Source organism: Schistocerca americana, chromosome 1 (genome assembly GCF_021461395.2).
Source record: "Schistocerca americana isolate TAMUIC-IGC-003095 chromosome 1, iqSchAmer2.1, whole genome shotgun sequence".
NCBI classification, from domain to species: domain Eukaryota; kingdom Metazoa; phylum Arthropoda; class Insecta; order Orthoptera; family Acrididae; genus Schistocerca; species Schistocerca americana.
The window spans coordinates 772,107,164-772,121,396 of record NC_060119.1 but is presented as its reverse complement, the minus strand read 5'-3'; positions in this window follow the sequence as shown (position 1 = coordinate 772,121,396).

The following is a 14,233-nucleotide window of genomic DNA, read 5'->3' as shown; positions in this document are numbered from 1 at the left end:
TGGACTATTTCTTTGGATTTGTCCATTGAAATGTCTGTTAAGAGATACAAAATTGTAATATAATTCAACTAGAAAAATAAATTATCTAAAGAAATAATTGTGATAGCATAGACTGACTAAAAAGTTCTAACACCAGTTACCTATTAGTTATGTTTATTTATTAATCTTTTATATGCATTTTTACAATTATTTAATTTTTTTCAGAGTTTATCTCATCCATAATATGCTTAAGAAAGGAATCAAATGATGAATGCAGGAAAACCAAAAAACAGAAGGAAAACAGCTTGCTTAACCAGCTAGGAGTCTTGACACATTTAGTACGAAAACTACTGATACCACCTGCTCTGTAAGCACACCAGAATTTAAATGTTCAATTAATCCAGAATCTGTAAGCTGCCAACTCTCTACAACAGAAGCAAAGGCAACTCTGCCTGAAAATGCTTCAACATCCACACAGAAAACCACACTCTCAGAGAAGATAGATTTGAAAGTTTTCGCTGAAAGGTATTGGCCACAAAATGTAAGAAAGAATTTGAAAAACGAAACATTTTAAGAGATGGACGTGCGGACTACACATTAAATATGCATTTTTTTCAATGGATATTCACAAATCATTTTCTAAGGATTGGTTTTGTATGAAGTTAGAAAACAGCGAGAGAGTTTTAAGGATATGGTTGTTGTATTCTCCTTTGAAATGTGCACTACATTGCTTTCCTTGCATGCTTTTTAAGAGAGACAAAGGGAGGAGTTCCTTTGTACAGACACATAGTTTTCACACAAGGGAAGAGCTTAACCCCAGAAGATTAGATCATGAAAAAGTTGTTGTCATGATGAAGCATTTGAAAACTGGAAAGAACCTGAAATGCAGCTACACAAATGTGGAACAATCTATGATGATGTTCAATTGGAACAATATAACTTATTAGAGATGGAAAGATCGGTTAACAAGAACTCTTGATTGTGTATTGTATTTAATGAGCCCTTGTTTGGTAACTCAGAAGATATTTGTGGAAGTGAAAACTGTGGAAATTTGGTTGAAACTTTCAAGCTACTTGCCAAATATGATCCAGTTGCAAATCATCATCTTCACAAAATTCGGCAAACAGATGGCGATTGTGCTGCATCCTTCTCCATGAAGCCAAAATGAATTCATCAAACAATTTGGTAATAATCTCATAATATAGATATTTAAGACAATTTCTAAGACTAAGTACTTCTGCATCATGTTTGATAGTATACGAGGTATATCTCATATTAACCAAATATCTGAAGTAATTTGTTATGTAGATGTTAAATGTTCAGAAGTCACAGTAGAGTTTATTGACTTCATTCTGTTACATTTGAAATCAGCTAATGAAATTGCAGAACAAATTTGTGACAAGCTGCATGGAAATGGTCTTTAAAATGATTACTGCTATGGATAAGGACATGATAATGGTGCGACCATGGCTGGACACATTAGTGGATCTCAGAGATGTATTTTGAATATAAATCCCAAAGCAGTGTTTGTGACATGTAACAATCACTCTCTTAATAATGCTGGAGTACATGCAGCTACTGTTACAACAAAATCAGCGACTTTTCTTGGCTCTGTGCAAAATGTGTACACACTTTACTCAAGCTCCATACATGGGTGGCATGTTCTTCAACAACATATTTAAAGTAATGTGAAGCAAACCTGTGACACAAGATAGAGTTCAGGGCAAGAATCTGTATACGTGCCTGCTGAGCACATTGAAAACAAAATAGAAGTTTAATAAGTCTTGAGGAATGGATCATAAGAAACCACAAGAACCGAAGGAGATGCAGGCAGTTTGTTGGTTTGTGTTATTGCCCATCCTTTCTTTGCATTCCTTCATTTCTGTAGCCCTGTGCTTACTAAAGTGAATGACGCTCATAAATACTTGCAACAAAGAGAACTAAAACTTGACAAATGAGTTCAAAAGCTGAAAGTACTGACTCTTTTTTTTTTTTTTGAGGAAATCTACGATTCTCTAGTCACAAAGGCAACTGAAAGACCTGTGGAAATATGCAATATACTTTATACTTGTAATGGATAAAAATTATTGCATCGGTTTTCGTGTCATCACACTTTAATTTTATCATTTCAAGGAATTGTCTTGGCAGTCAAAAAGCAAGATAAGTTAAAGAAAAGGATGTGATATTTACAATTTCATTGTAACTAAAGTCTATGTTGACGAATATGTCCTAGACTAAAAATCCCTACTGTGTCCAACCACGCAATTATTTGTACAGAGATGGCAAAGATCCTCTGTGCATTGTTGGCAGACAGCATAACTAGTGCCCATCAGAGATCATGCTGGGCGAGCTGGCTGCTGGAAGAGCGACTGATGGCCATTAGATTCTCTATCTTAACTGTTATCAAATAATGGTAGTGCGCTGCATATGTCTGAATTAGTGGTTCAGCTATGGTACTGAATGTGTTTTGAGTCAATCACCACTGAGAAGCTGCAGAGATAGTCAGCAAAATGTATCGATTATTTCGTCAGTGTGGAATTTTCTACGACTTTGTTGAAAAAGTGTAAGAAGTCGTTCTTGGACTGAGCTGCGTTTGAAACGCGAGGTTTGAAGAACGCTGTAACTGATTTATGGCATTATGAGTACAATCATTTTCTGATTCTTGTCAGAGCCAAGCTCCTCGTACTTTGTGTGTCTGTTGACAAAATGTCAATCGATTTTAAGCTGGTAAAAGATTAGTCAAGACTGGTTTGTACACAGTGTCAGTATTTGATAGTAGAATTTGTGAGTCTTTAAAATATGATGACACTGAAGTTTTGACTTCAGTAATTTTGTTTGAAATGGTCTGTATTGTGTTACCCAGGATATTAGCTAGCGCAAATGCCAGTGGATTTGGGTGTTGCAAATGGGTAATGGAGATTTTTGGAGGCACACTCTGAAGTAGTTGAGTATAAAGTCATACTAAGAGGCAGTAACATTATTCTGTATGAGTAATTGCTTATCGAGCAGAATTCCTGAAGCTTTTCTTGATCAGCAAATCACGTGCAGTAATATTTGGATCGCTAGTGAATAATTATAGATACCCTATTTTGCGCTTGTGTATTGTTATTGATGTAACCATTGAGACCACATTCGCATAAGTGAATCATTTCAAAGCTGAAATTCCAGCTGCTACCATTATTTCTGTAGTAAAAGTGATGAGTGACAACTACATTTAGGATTTGCTGGTGGGTACACGAGAGTCCAACACCTGAAGGAGCTGATATTTTGAAAATCTGAACTTTAAGTTGAGATATAAAGTGGTGGTAGTACCTTGGATATGCTAGTATTTCGAGTTTTTTTATTATTCATTTCATTTAGTGTGGGGATATTGAAGTCACTCACTCACAATACAATCGACATTTGGTCATTGCACTGCATTTAAATTTAAAAAGAAAGAAAAATAAATCTTCATTCATTAAAAACTGATGTGAGTCCCTGAGTTAACATTTATCCACAATGAACTTTCAGAACCCAATTGTAAAAAAAAGGAGGAATTTAAAAAGTAAAATAAAAGTTATAGTTCTGACATGTAGCAAGTAGCATAAGCATGATACGATATAGATACTTGAATTAAGAAGAGTTAAGACCAAAGATGATCATCTTCAAAGACTACTGCATGCTGGCCGATGTGGCCGAGTGGTTCTAGGTGCTTCAGTCTGGAACCACGTGACCGCTGTGGTCACAGATTCGAATCCTGTCTTGGGCATGGATGTGTGTGATGTCCTTACGTTAGTTAGGTTTAAGTAGCTCTAAGTTCTAGGGGATTGATGACCACAGATGTTAAGTTTCACAATACTCAGAGTCATCTGAACCATTTGACTATTGGATAATAGCTTAAGACCTTAAAGTAATTTCATAATTAAATACTATAATTGACAAGAATATTTCTAAATGTGTGTGTGTGCGTGTGTGTGTGTGTGTGTGTGTGTGTGTGTGTGTGTGTGTGTGTGTGTGTATGTATGTATATGTAGAAGATTGTACTAAGCATTTATTAGTAGAGGAGCGAATGACCAGAGTGTTGACTAAAGAAGTTTATTTACGTTGTCTGAATAAGAATTTGTGTCTCTGGATTTGGCTGTCAGATTGTATGATGAAAACACTTAAATAATTAATTTTTCTGTGGCACTAAGAATTTTTTAAACGATCACTGTGTCAAATGTTACTTGTGAAAGAAATTTTGACAAATGAAAGCTAATAAAGGCCTATCAGACAGTGACTAAGAGCCAGGAAAGGTAAAGTAACCTAGCAAATTTGTAACATTTAATGTTTTCTGTTTCCCTGTTTTGATGCACATTATATTGATACTTACAAAATGTTACAGGTTTGAAGCAAAGATTAATGATTTTAAAGAAGTAGCTTGGTTCTATGATTATGATTGAATCTTTAAAAAATAAATACTTTAAAAAATAGGGATTTTAAGAGCATATGAGGAGGTGGAATATTTTATATTTACATGAGTACTGAAACCCCATGGCATGCCCCTGAACCTATGGTATTGCTATTGATTCTACATAAAATTTACACTTCAGTTAGCCTCTCACTTAACCATGGTATACAGCAGCTTTGTCAAACAACATTCTTCAGTAGATGTAAGAAAGTGCAAGTCAAACCTGTCTACAAGAATGGTAGCAGAAGAGACTCATGAAACTATCGTCCAGTACATGTTACCTCAATCTGTTGTAAAATATTATAATATAACCTAAGCACAAATGTAATTACACATCTCGACTTGAGTGACACTTACATGCCAACAAGCACGGATTACAAGAATATCAATCAGATACAAACTAACTCACCATTACATCATGTCTCATCTTGAAAGCCATGGATCATGGCAGTCAGGTAGATACAGTTTCTTGACTTCTGAAACCCATTTGACTCAGCACCACACCATCTGTTACTAAGGAAGTTCGACCATGTGGGCTGATGTTGCTGTGGTCTTCAGTCCTGAGACTGGTTTGATGCAGCTTTCCATGTTACTCTATCCTGCGCAAGCTTCTTCATCTCCCAGTACCTGCTGCAACCTACATCCTTCTGAATCTGCTTAGTGTATTCGACTCTTGGTCTCCCTCTACGACTTTTACCCTCCATGCTGCCCTCCAACACTAAATTGGTGATCCCTTGATAAGTCAGAACATGTGCTACCAACCGATCTCTTCTTCTAGTCAAGTTGTGCCACTAACTTCTCTTCTCCTCAATCCTATTCAATACTTCCTCATTAGTTATGTGATCTACCTATCTAATCTTCAGCACTCGTCTGTAGCACCACATTTCGAAAGCTTCTATTCTTTTCTTGTCCAAACTATTTATCGTCCATGTTTCACTTCCATACATGGCTACACTCCATACAAATACTTTCAGAAATGACTTCCTGACACATAAATTTGTACTCGATGTTAATAAATTTCTCTTCTTCAGAAACGCTTTCCTTGCCATTGCCAGTCTACATTTTATATCCTCCCTACTCCGACCATCATCAGTTATTTTGCTCCCGAAATAGCAAAACTCCTTTACTACTTTAAGTGTCTCATTTCCTAATCTAATTTCCTCAGCATCACCCGACTTAATTCGACTACATTCCATTATCCTCATCTTGATTTTGTTGATGTTCATCTTATATCCTCCTTTCAAGACATTGTCCATTCCGTTCAACTACCCTTTCAAGTACTTTGCTGTCTCTGACAGAATTACAATGTCATTGGCGAACCTCAAAGTTTTTATTTCTTCTCAATGGCGTTTAATACCTACTCCGAATTTTTCTTTTGTTTCCATTACTGCTTGCTTAATATACAGACTGAATAAGATCGGGGAGAGGCTACAACTCCATCTCACTCCCTTCCCAACCAATGCTTCCCTTTCATGTCTCTCGACTCTTTTAACTGCCATCTGGTTTCTATACAAACTGTAAATAGCCTTTCGCTCCCTGTATTTTACCCCTGCCACTTTCAGAATTTGAAAGAGAGTATTCCAGTCAACATTGTCAAAAGCTTTCTTTAAGTCTACAAATCCTAGAAACGTAAGTTTGCCTTTCCTTAATCTAGCTTCTAACATAAGTTGTAGGGTCAGTATGGGCATCATACTAAATTTGTGACTGGTTTGAAGACCCCTGGTAGGCAGGATGTAGCATATCATTTTGAATGGAGCTTCATTGACAGATTTGAATGGAGTGTCATTGTCAGAGACAGAAGTAGCTTTAGGCATGCCCCAGGGATCTGTGTAAGGATTGCTGCTGTTCAAGGTGTAGATGTGTGACCTGGTCGATGACTTTGATACTAAACTTAGGATTTTTACGTATGATGCAGTTATAAGGACTGTATAAATATTCAGATATATTTTATAAAAATTTAAACTGGTGCAATGAATTGCAACCTGCTTTACATGTTCAGAAACGTAAAATTTTCACTTCAAAAAACGCTAAAACATAGTACACTGTGACTGAAGTAGTCATAAATCACAGTTGGCATTAGTCAACTCAAAACAATATCTGAGCATAACAGCTTGTAGGCATATGAAATGGAATGATCACATAGGCTCAGTCACAGGTAAAGTAAATGGTAGACTTCAGTTCACTGGCAATGAACCTAAAAAGGAGCTCGCTTAGAAAACATTGGTGTGATCCCATCTTGAACACTGTTTAAGAATGTGAGCTCTACACCAAATCTGGCTAAATACCAGTTCATGGTAGACATCAACAGAACGAGACAGGCCATCAGGCTATGTCACTGTCAAATGTTGAGGGCTCATACTAGAAATACTGAATGTTTAAAGTGACGTTTTCAGGTACCATCTGTGATTTTAAAAAGTTAGAATATAGTATTGGAATTGAGGAACTAACAACGATAAACTTTATTAATAGCAAAGCCAACTTCATAACAGATTTCCTTTATGAATTTTTATGGTAAACTTCTGAAAAGCAAAAAATATTTCGAAATATCAACATTTATTTGCTATTAGAAATACACACAAACATATATCACAATATTCATAAGGAAAACATAGAGCCTGTTGTCTTATCCATTATGTCTTTCCCCTATCTATTGCTAGTAGAAGTACACACACACATACATCACAATATTCATAAGGAAAACATAGAGCCTGTTGTCTTATCCATTACGTCTTTCCCCTATGTATCAAACAGTGCTAACAAACGTACTTTTGTCCCTCAATAGAGCTAACGATTTCATTTAATAACAGGCTATTAATAAAATCTTATTTACAAATTTCTACTTGTACTCAGTGTTGGCATCAGGTCCATTCAGCATTTTAAAACCAAAATAAGTATTCATCTTCAAACAAACTGTCTCTCTTACATAGAGCCAAGGGAAAAAATTTCCATGTTGTTGTGGAACATTTGCAATTTGTCATAAAGACGAAGGAAAATAATAAAATACAGACTAGCAAGACGCAAAAACTGTTTCAGAGCCGAAGATGACAGCAGCGAGATTACTGTAGAAAATTTAAGCGTTTCTCGAAAGGATAGGCTAGTGGAAAATGAAGATGGTACACTTGTTGCAGACAAGAAACTCAAATCTACCAAGGTAAAACCAAAGCTGCACATGAGACTGTTTGGACAAGACTAGTATAAGGGGTGGGCATAAAATTATAACTGAATCCATCTATGAGCCACCAGGGCCATCTCCTAATGTAATCTACAACTTTTAAGAAATTGTCCACACACTAGTATGTAAGTTACCCAGTCACACTGTAATCATCAGAGGCGACTTCAATCTTCCAAGAAACAATTAGTGTAATTACAGTTTTTTTAGTGGTAAGACAAGACTCATGTGAAACATTACTAAATGTCTTCTCTGAAAAACACCTAGAACAGATGGTTCAGAATCTCATTCATGATGTAAATATATTTCATATAATGCCAATAAATAGAGGATGTCCACTTCGTATTAGTGATCATGAAGCAGTTGTAGCAACAGTGATTACCAAAGCACAAAGGGCAACTAAAACAGATAGAAAGACTTTTGTTTTCAGTAAATTACATAAAGAAGCAGTTGTGTTATTTCATGGTGTAGAACTTGAATCGTCTAGCTCAGAACAGGGACATGAGGAGGAAATATGACTCAAGATTAAAAGAAGAGTTGATTGTGTACTGGGTAGATATGTATCTAGTAGAACAGATGGGAGGACCCTCCACAGTATAAAATCATTGTTAAGGAACTGCTAAAGAGAGAGAGACTACTACACACAGTCTGATTCACACTTAATGAAATGGAACAAAACATCACATTGACATGTCAATCCAAACATTCCACAATGCACTTCAAATGGCGGCGTTTACACAGACTGTGAACCACACAGAACAACATCACATAACATCAGGCCATCATCAAGCTTCGAGAGAAAAAGTTTTGACATTGATGAAGGTGGGAGGAACTGTGTCGACGTCTGCTATAATCGGAAATTAAGCTATCCGCGCCACATCAACTCATGTTTACATTGATGATTTCATGATTTTTCTTCGTTTTCGTGACAAACTTAAAATGTTTCTTGAGTATTGGTGTGACTTGTGCGACTTAACAGTCTTCAGGTATAGAGCTTTCTATGAGCAGACAGTAGTATATGATTGCTAAGTATGTAGTATTGTTTCAGCATACCCTGAAAGGAATCTGACTGGTATACAAGGGGCCTTGCCTTCCTACCTTAAATATTTTATGCTACTTCGCTACACGAAGAATATGTACTTGTAATTTACTCATGTTAGCAGTTGTTCTTGTTTCGAATTCTAGAATATTTACATTGTCTTCTTTTGTAAAGGAATTTCGGAAAAAAATGTGTTTAGTAACTCTGCTTTAGTGGCACTGTCATGAATAACATCACCGTTGTTATTGTGCAGTGAAGATATTGTTTGTATCTCACCACTGGTGTACTTTATATATGACCAGAATCTCTTTGGCTCTCCTACCAAATTTCGAGACAGAGTTTTGTTGTGGACTCTATTAAAATTTGTGTAAAATGACTCATACTTGTAGCATTATGATCTATTGTGCAAATGATATGTGGAACATGAAACTAGCTGAAAATGAAACTAAATGGGCAAATCATTACTCAGCCAGCTGATCAAAATGTTTGTGATAAGTATTTTTGCCAGAAGTGAGAAATATGACAGCAAAGGAGACCTACAAAATATCTTGAACAACGAAGGCCCTCAAAATCCTGGAAAACCCATCCCTACTAATAAATCCAGGTGCAACAGTAATAGAACATGAAGAAACATCAGCTACAGAAGTAAGTGTCAACGGAAAAACAGCTGTAACAATAGCTGCTGCACAAGCAATACAAGTAAAAGACCTAGAACCATTCCTGACGATGAAAAGGATATGGTCACAACTTGCACATCTACATAACAACAACAGTAGCATTAGATGACACAGGAGCAACACCACAAGAACAAGAGGACACAATACCATGTGAAAGGTGCAGTGTAGAAAGCAGGTGAAAAAGAGTGCCTCCATTCTATCTGAAGCATTTTTATAACCTCAAGAACAAGGAGGGGGAGGGCATCACGATATGTACAACTAAATGTTTAACAGTCTTCCACCAAAACATACAATCCATTAAAAACAACGTTCCACAACTAGAAGCAAATTTGCTAACGCTAGACAGCTCAGTTTATAAAGGCACATTTGCATGCCGTGCATGAGTTTCCTCGAAAACGCGAAATCTTAATTATATAATTAATCTCTGACAAATAAATAAAGCCTATGGCACAGAACTGCAGCGCTATGCCGCTGATAAAACAAAATACAATTATGACACTCTTATGTTTCATTAAGAAGAAGGAGGTCTTGTAGAATAGCTGAGGCCGGAAGCACGTATATTTTATTAACTGGCACACCGCCATATTTGATGTTGTATAAGAACACTGCGAGTTGCAATCTTACTAGGCACTCGATTCTGTAAAGAATTTATATTTATGAAAGTAAGTAGAATTATTTAACTGTAGGCTTATTCGTTGAATATATCTGATTTAACTAACTGTGTAAACTTTTTTATGTTTAGTAGACAGTCACCTCTGTACGACGTATTATTCTAATATTGAAATTTTGAGTCCGCACCTACCGCAGCAGTCTTTGGAAATGATTTAAATACGAAGTCCGATTATTTGAGTCTCATTTCATGGTCAACTACGAATAACATTGCATTTACGAAAAAGCCATTGTCAAGCATCTGATACCAAATAATTAAACGTCCACGTTCCAGATAAGCAAATATTAATTACAACCAATCACTATCATACATAACTAATAACTAATATTTTATTTTATTTAATTTATTTATTTATTTTATATTGGCGACTGCGTGTCGGACTTGTAATTTTGTCATTTGTTACATTGTTCTCTTTGTTTCATGTGAAAAATCAACTTTCTGGACCTGGACTTGAATATATGAGAAATAACAAAAATCTGAAGATATTTTCCAATTCTAAAATTTTGCGGGAAGACGCAACGAAGCTTCCAGCAAAATAAGGTAAGCGCAGCATCTTTGCATTGGCAGGCTTGACCAGACGCATAATTCAGTGTATTAGCTCTTCAGTAGATTCTGTAGTATTTCTTTCCCGCGTAGCAGTTTTCAGCGATAAATTTCATTCTCAGTGCTTTTCCTTAAACAATAACTTCTGCAACAATACCAATACACGAGTGTACATTATGGCCGACTTCTGTACGATACGTTGTAACATGGCCAGCAGCCATTAAGAATAATCAGTTATTCAGTTCACATTTTTAAATGAACAAAAAGCCATTGTTGCTACGAGCGATTCATGTTCAACTGCATTTTATTTTAAAACCAGTGTCAAACTTTATTTTCTTGAAGCATATCTTACGTGTGGCATGGTCATAACTAGAAAACAATACGCAAAGATGGAACAGCAAAGACATACTATTCAGACGCAATCCGACTCGGACGCGAGACAAATGTTTGAAAATGACTTTAGGACAACAACCGGTAGTGACGATTCATCAAATACTGACGAAACTGTTAACGGAAATTTTGACAATAGGCCGTCCACCACAAAAATTTCAAAGTCTCAGTCAGAGCCCATGTTAATACATGACGTCACGTCTAATGACGCGGCGGGGGCAGTGACCTTGCAAACAGTAAACATTGCCAATATGTTACAAATGCTAATAAAAAAAAACGCAGAAAATATGGCGACCTTAAAGACAAAAAACGAACAGTTAAAGACACAAAATGACGAAATTAAATCTGATCTCATAGCAATCAAGACAGGAAATGACACTTTATGTAAACGTGTGGAACTTATAGACGCCACACTGACCAAACAGATGACTGAACTCAGTAAGAAATTTTCCAAGCTTAATACGATACAAGAAAAGACTACAAGTGATGCAGCACTTTTACAGACACAAGTAAAAAACCTTAATGTCACGTGTGAAGCTCTTACTGAACAAATTCAAACATATCCTTCAGTACATGACAACCTTGAAAAACGAATTACTGACGTGCAGAATAAATTTGACGATGTTGAACGACACCTGACTGACAGATTACATTCTGATGCCACAGCTCATTTTCAAAATATTAATAAGGAATTTCATGATTAGGTAGAGAACAAAGACAACCATTTTGATAGATGCATACGTGAAAACTTACCAACAATTATGCACGACTCCGTAGCGGAATATATCACTAATAACAAACAGCTGATTAGTGATGCAGTACAGTCTGTCACTGCACCAATGAAACAATTCACGGATCAACCACAGTCTGAACGTAACGAAAATATCAGTCAAAATGTACAGTTTAGAAACCAATATACATACGAGTATGACGCACACATACCGCACACGACAAACACACAAGAACAAAACACACCACGACAACAACACATACCACGTCGTGCAAACACAAACACAAGCTATTATCATGGTAAACCACAGCAACATTATCGTAATTACTCGCCATCTGAACATTAGAGTAATTACAGTGGAACAAATCCATATCATAACGCAAAGGAAGAAGAAAGCTTAATAAAACACAGGCAATTTCAGACTTTTATCCCAGAAAAACGAACCATTCATCCGGTGATTTTTCTTAAGTCTTTTAGTAACGCATTTCCACGCACTTGGAGTGACCGGAAAAAGATTTCATGTATTGTCGGTTACATCCAAGGCGATGCAGCTGTCTGGGCATACAGTCAAGCTGACGTATGTACCACGTACAGTGAGTTTGAGCGTGCTTTTCTGAACAAATTCTGGTCGCAATCCGTCCAGGAGCGACTCAGAAGACAAATCTTAGAACCTGAAACTTTTAACAGTAAACATGGTAACTTACGCAGATATTTTGAAAAATACTTGAACACGGGACATTTCGAACCAGTCGCAACACGTGATATAATCCGTGCGTTGAAGGCCAAATTGCCTTTCAACATTAAAGAAAAACTGTTACATATTCCGGATGACGCTCCAGATTATTTTTTAACAGCTTTAGATTCAGTTGACATGTTACTATAAGATCAGCGCTTCGCGCGGCAAAACAGCAACCACAAAGTTTATAATAGTGGTATGCAAAACATGCAGGCTTGCCAACTCAATTCTGGCGCGCCGACAGTTGGATACGGGGTACAGCAAAAACAGCAAACTCACATGCCGTCTCAATACGGAAATCAAAATCAACATGCGTATTCCAATACAAACAACAGTTACAACAGTAATAACACTTCATGTGGCAATCCATACAAAAGGCACCGCGGTAATAACAACAACGGTAACAACAGATACAAATATAATAACAAAAACACAAACAGAAATAGAAATAATAATATCTACCAGCCAAGACAGCATCAAGGCTGGACTCGTAGCGATCAATACTTTCATTCAAACACTGCTATACCATAGCAGCCACCAGGACAAAATTGGAGCATACCTTACGACCGACAGGTAAGTCATAATGCGCAACAGCAACAACAACTGCAAAAGTTTGGAGATCACAACAGGCAATATCCGAATGTGAATATAATAGAAGTGACACCTGATACACAACCTCAATCTCTGTCAGTACCTAATACAAATGCTGATCCAACAAACTAGAAACAACCACTTCTATGCCCCGGGTCGTGGCTGAAGAATTCTTGGGGGGCGACTTCAATGTTAATCAGTTATTTGAAACCACCATTGAACAACAAAATATTGATATGCCTAATAATTATAAACAAAAACTATCTGTTTTATTTATAAGATACAACCACAATGAGAATATATCAGATGAACTTTTGCAAGACAGTACACAATGTCGTTCAAACACAAATGAAATTGTTTTAGCCTCTACTACTGGTGTAGTAGGTGGGATTCCAACTACTATTATCTTAGATACAGGTGCAGCTGTGAGTGTTTTGTCTTTTAATTTCTATAAAAAGATGTGTGAATTGGAGCCTGTGCCTGGGTTTCCTGCCTAAAACTGTAAAATAACTACTGCTCTAGGTAATAAGTCGTGTAGGGTTAAGAAGCAAGTTTTTGTAAACATTAAAATAGGTAATGGAACCGTACAATGGCCATTCCTGGTTGTACAAAACCTTGTGACAAATTGCATATTAGGATTAGATATTATGAGCGAGAAGGACTGCATTATAGACTTCTCCAAAGGTAAATGTATTTTAAATGATAAAGGCAGTGTAATTATTATTGATTTGGACAGGAGAACTCTAAAGCATGACAAACACTGTACAGGGTACAAAATTCAGTTAGTACTTGACAATGACATTCAACACATGCACACACACTCATCTGACACAGAGCTAATGGACCTGAAAACATTGATTGATAATAAGATAAATGAAGCTACAGCTCTCAGTGTACATGAACGTATGAAACTACAGGAGGTGCTATCCAAATATTTACATGTTTTTACCAAACGATTAGGTGTTATCAACATGTATGTCTACAAGATTGAAGTTAAGCCTCACATGATCTTCTACCACAAAACATATAACGTACCGTTGTCTCAATGACCTGCTGTGTGGCAAGAACTAAAACAAATTACAACATAGATAATAAGTAGTATAGAAATTTTCATTTCAGCTGTACTAGTGACGCAGTTGAAGACAGAAGAACTTTTCTTTCAACGCCGCGGCACTACCAAGAAGACTGAATATTAAGGTAAAATTTATGATTACGTAGCAGTGAATGATATATTAATTTTTCTCGGAACATTTGTGACTGTAGGTACCACTGACTTGGTA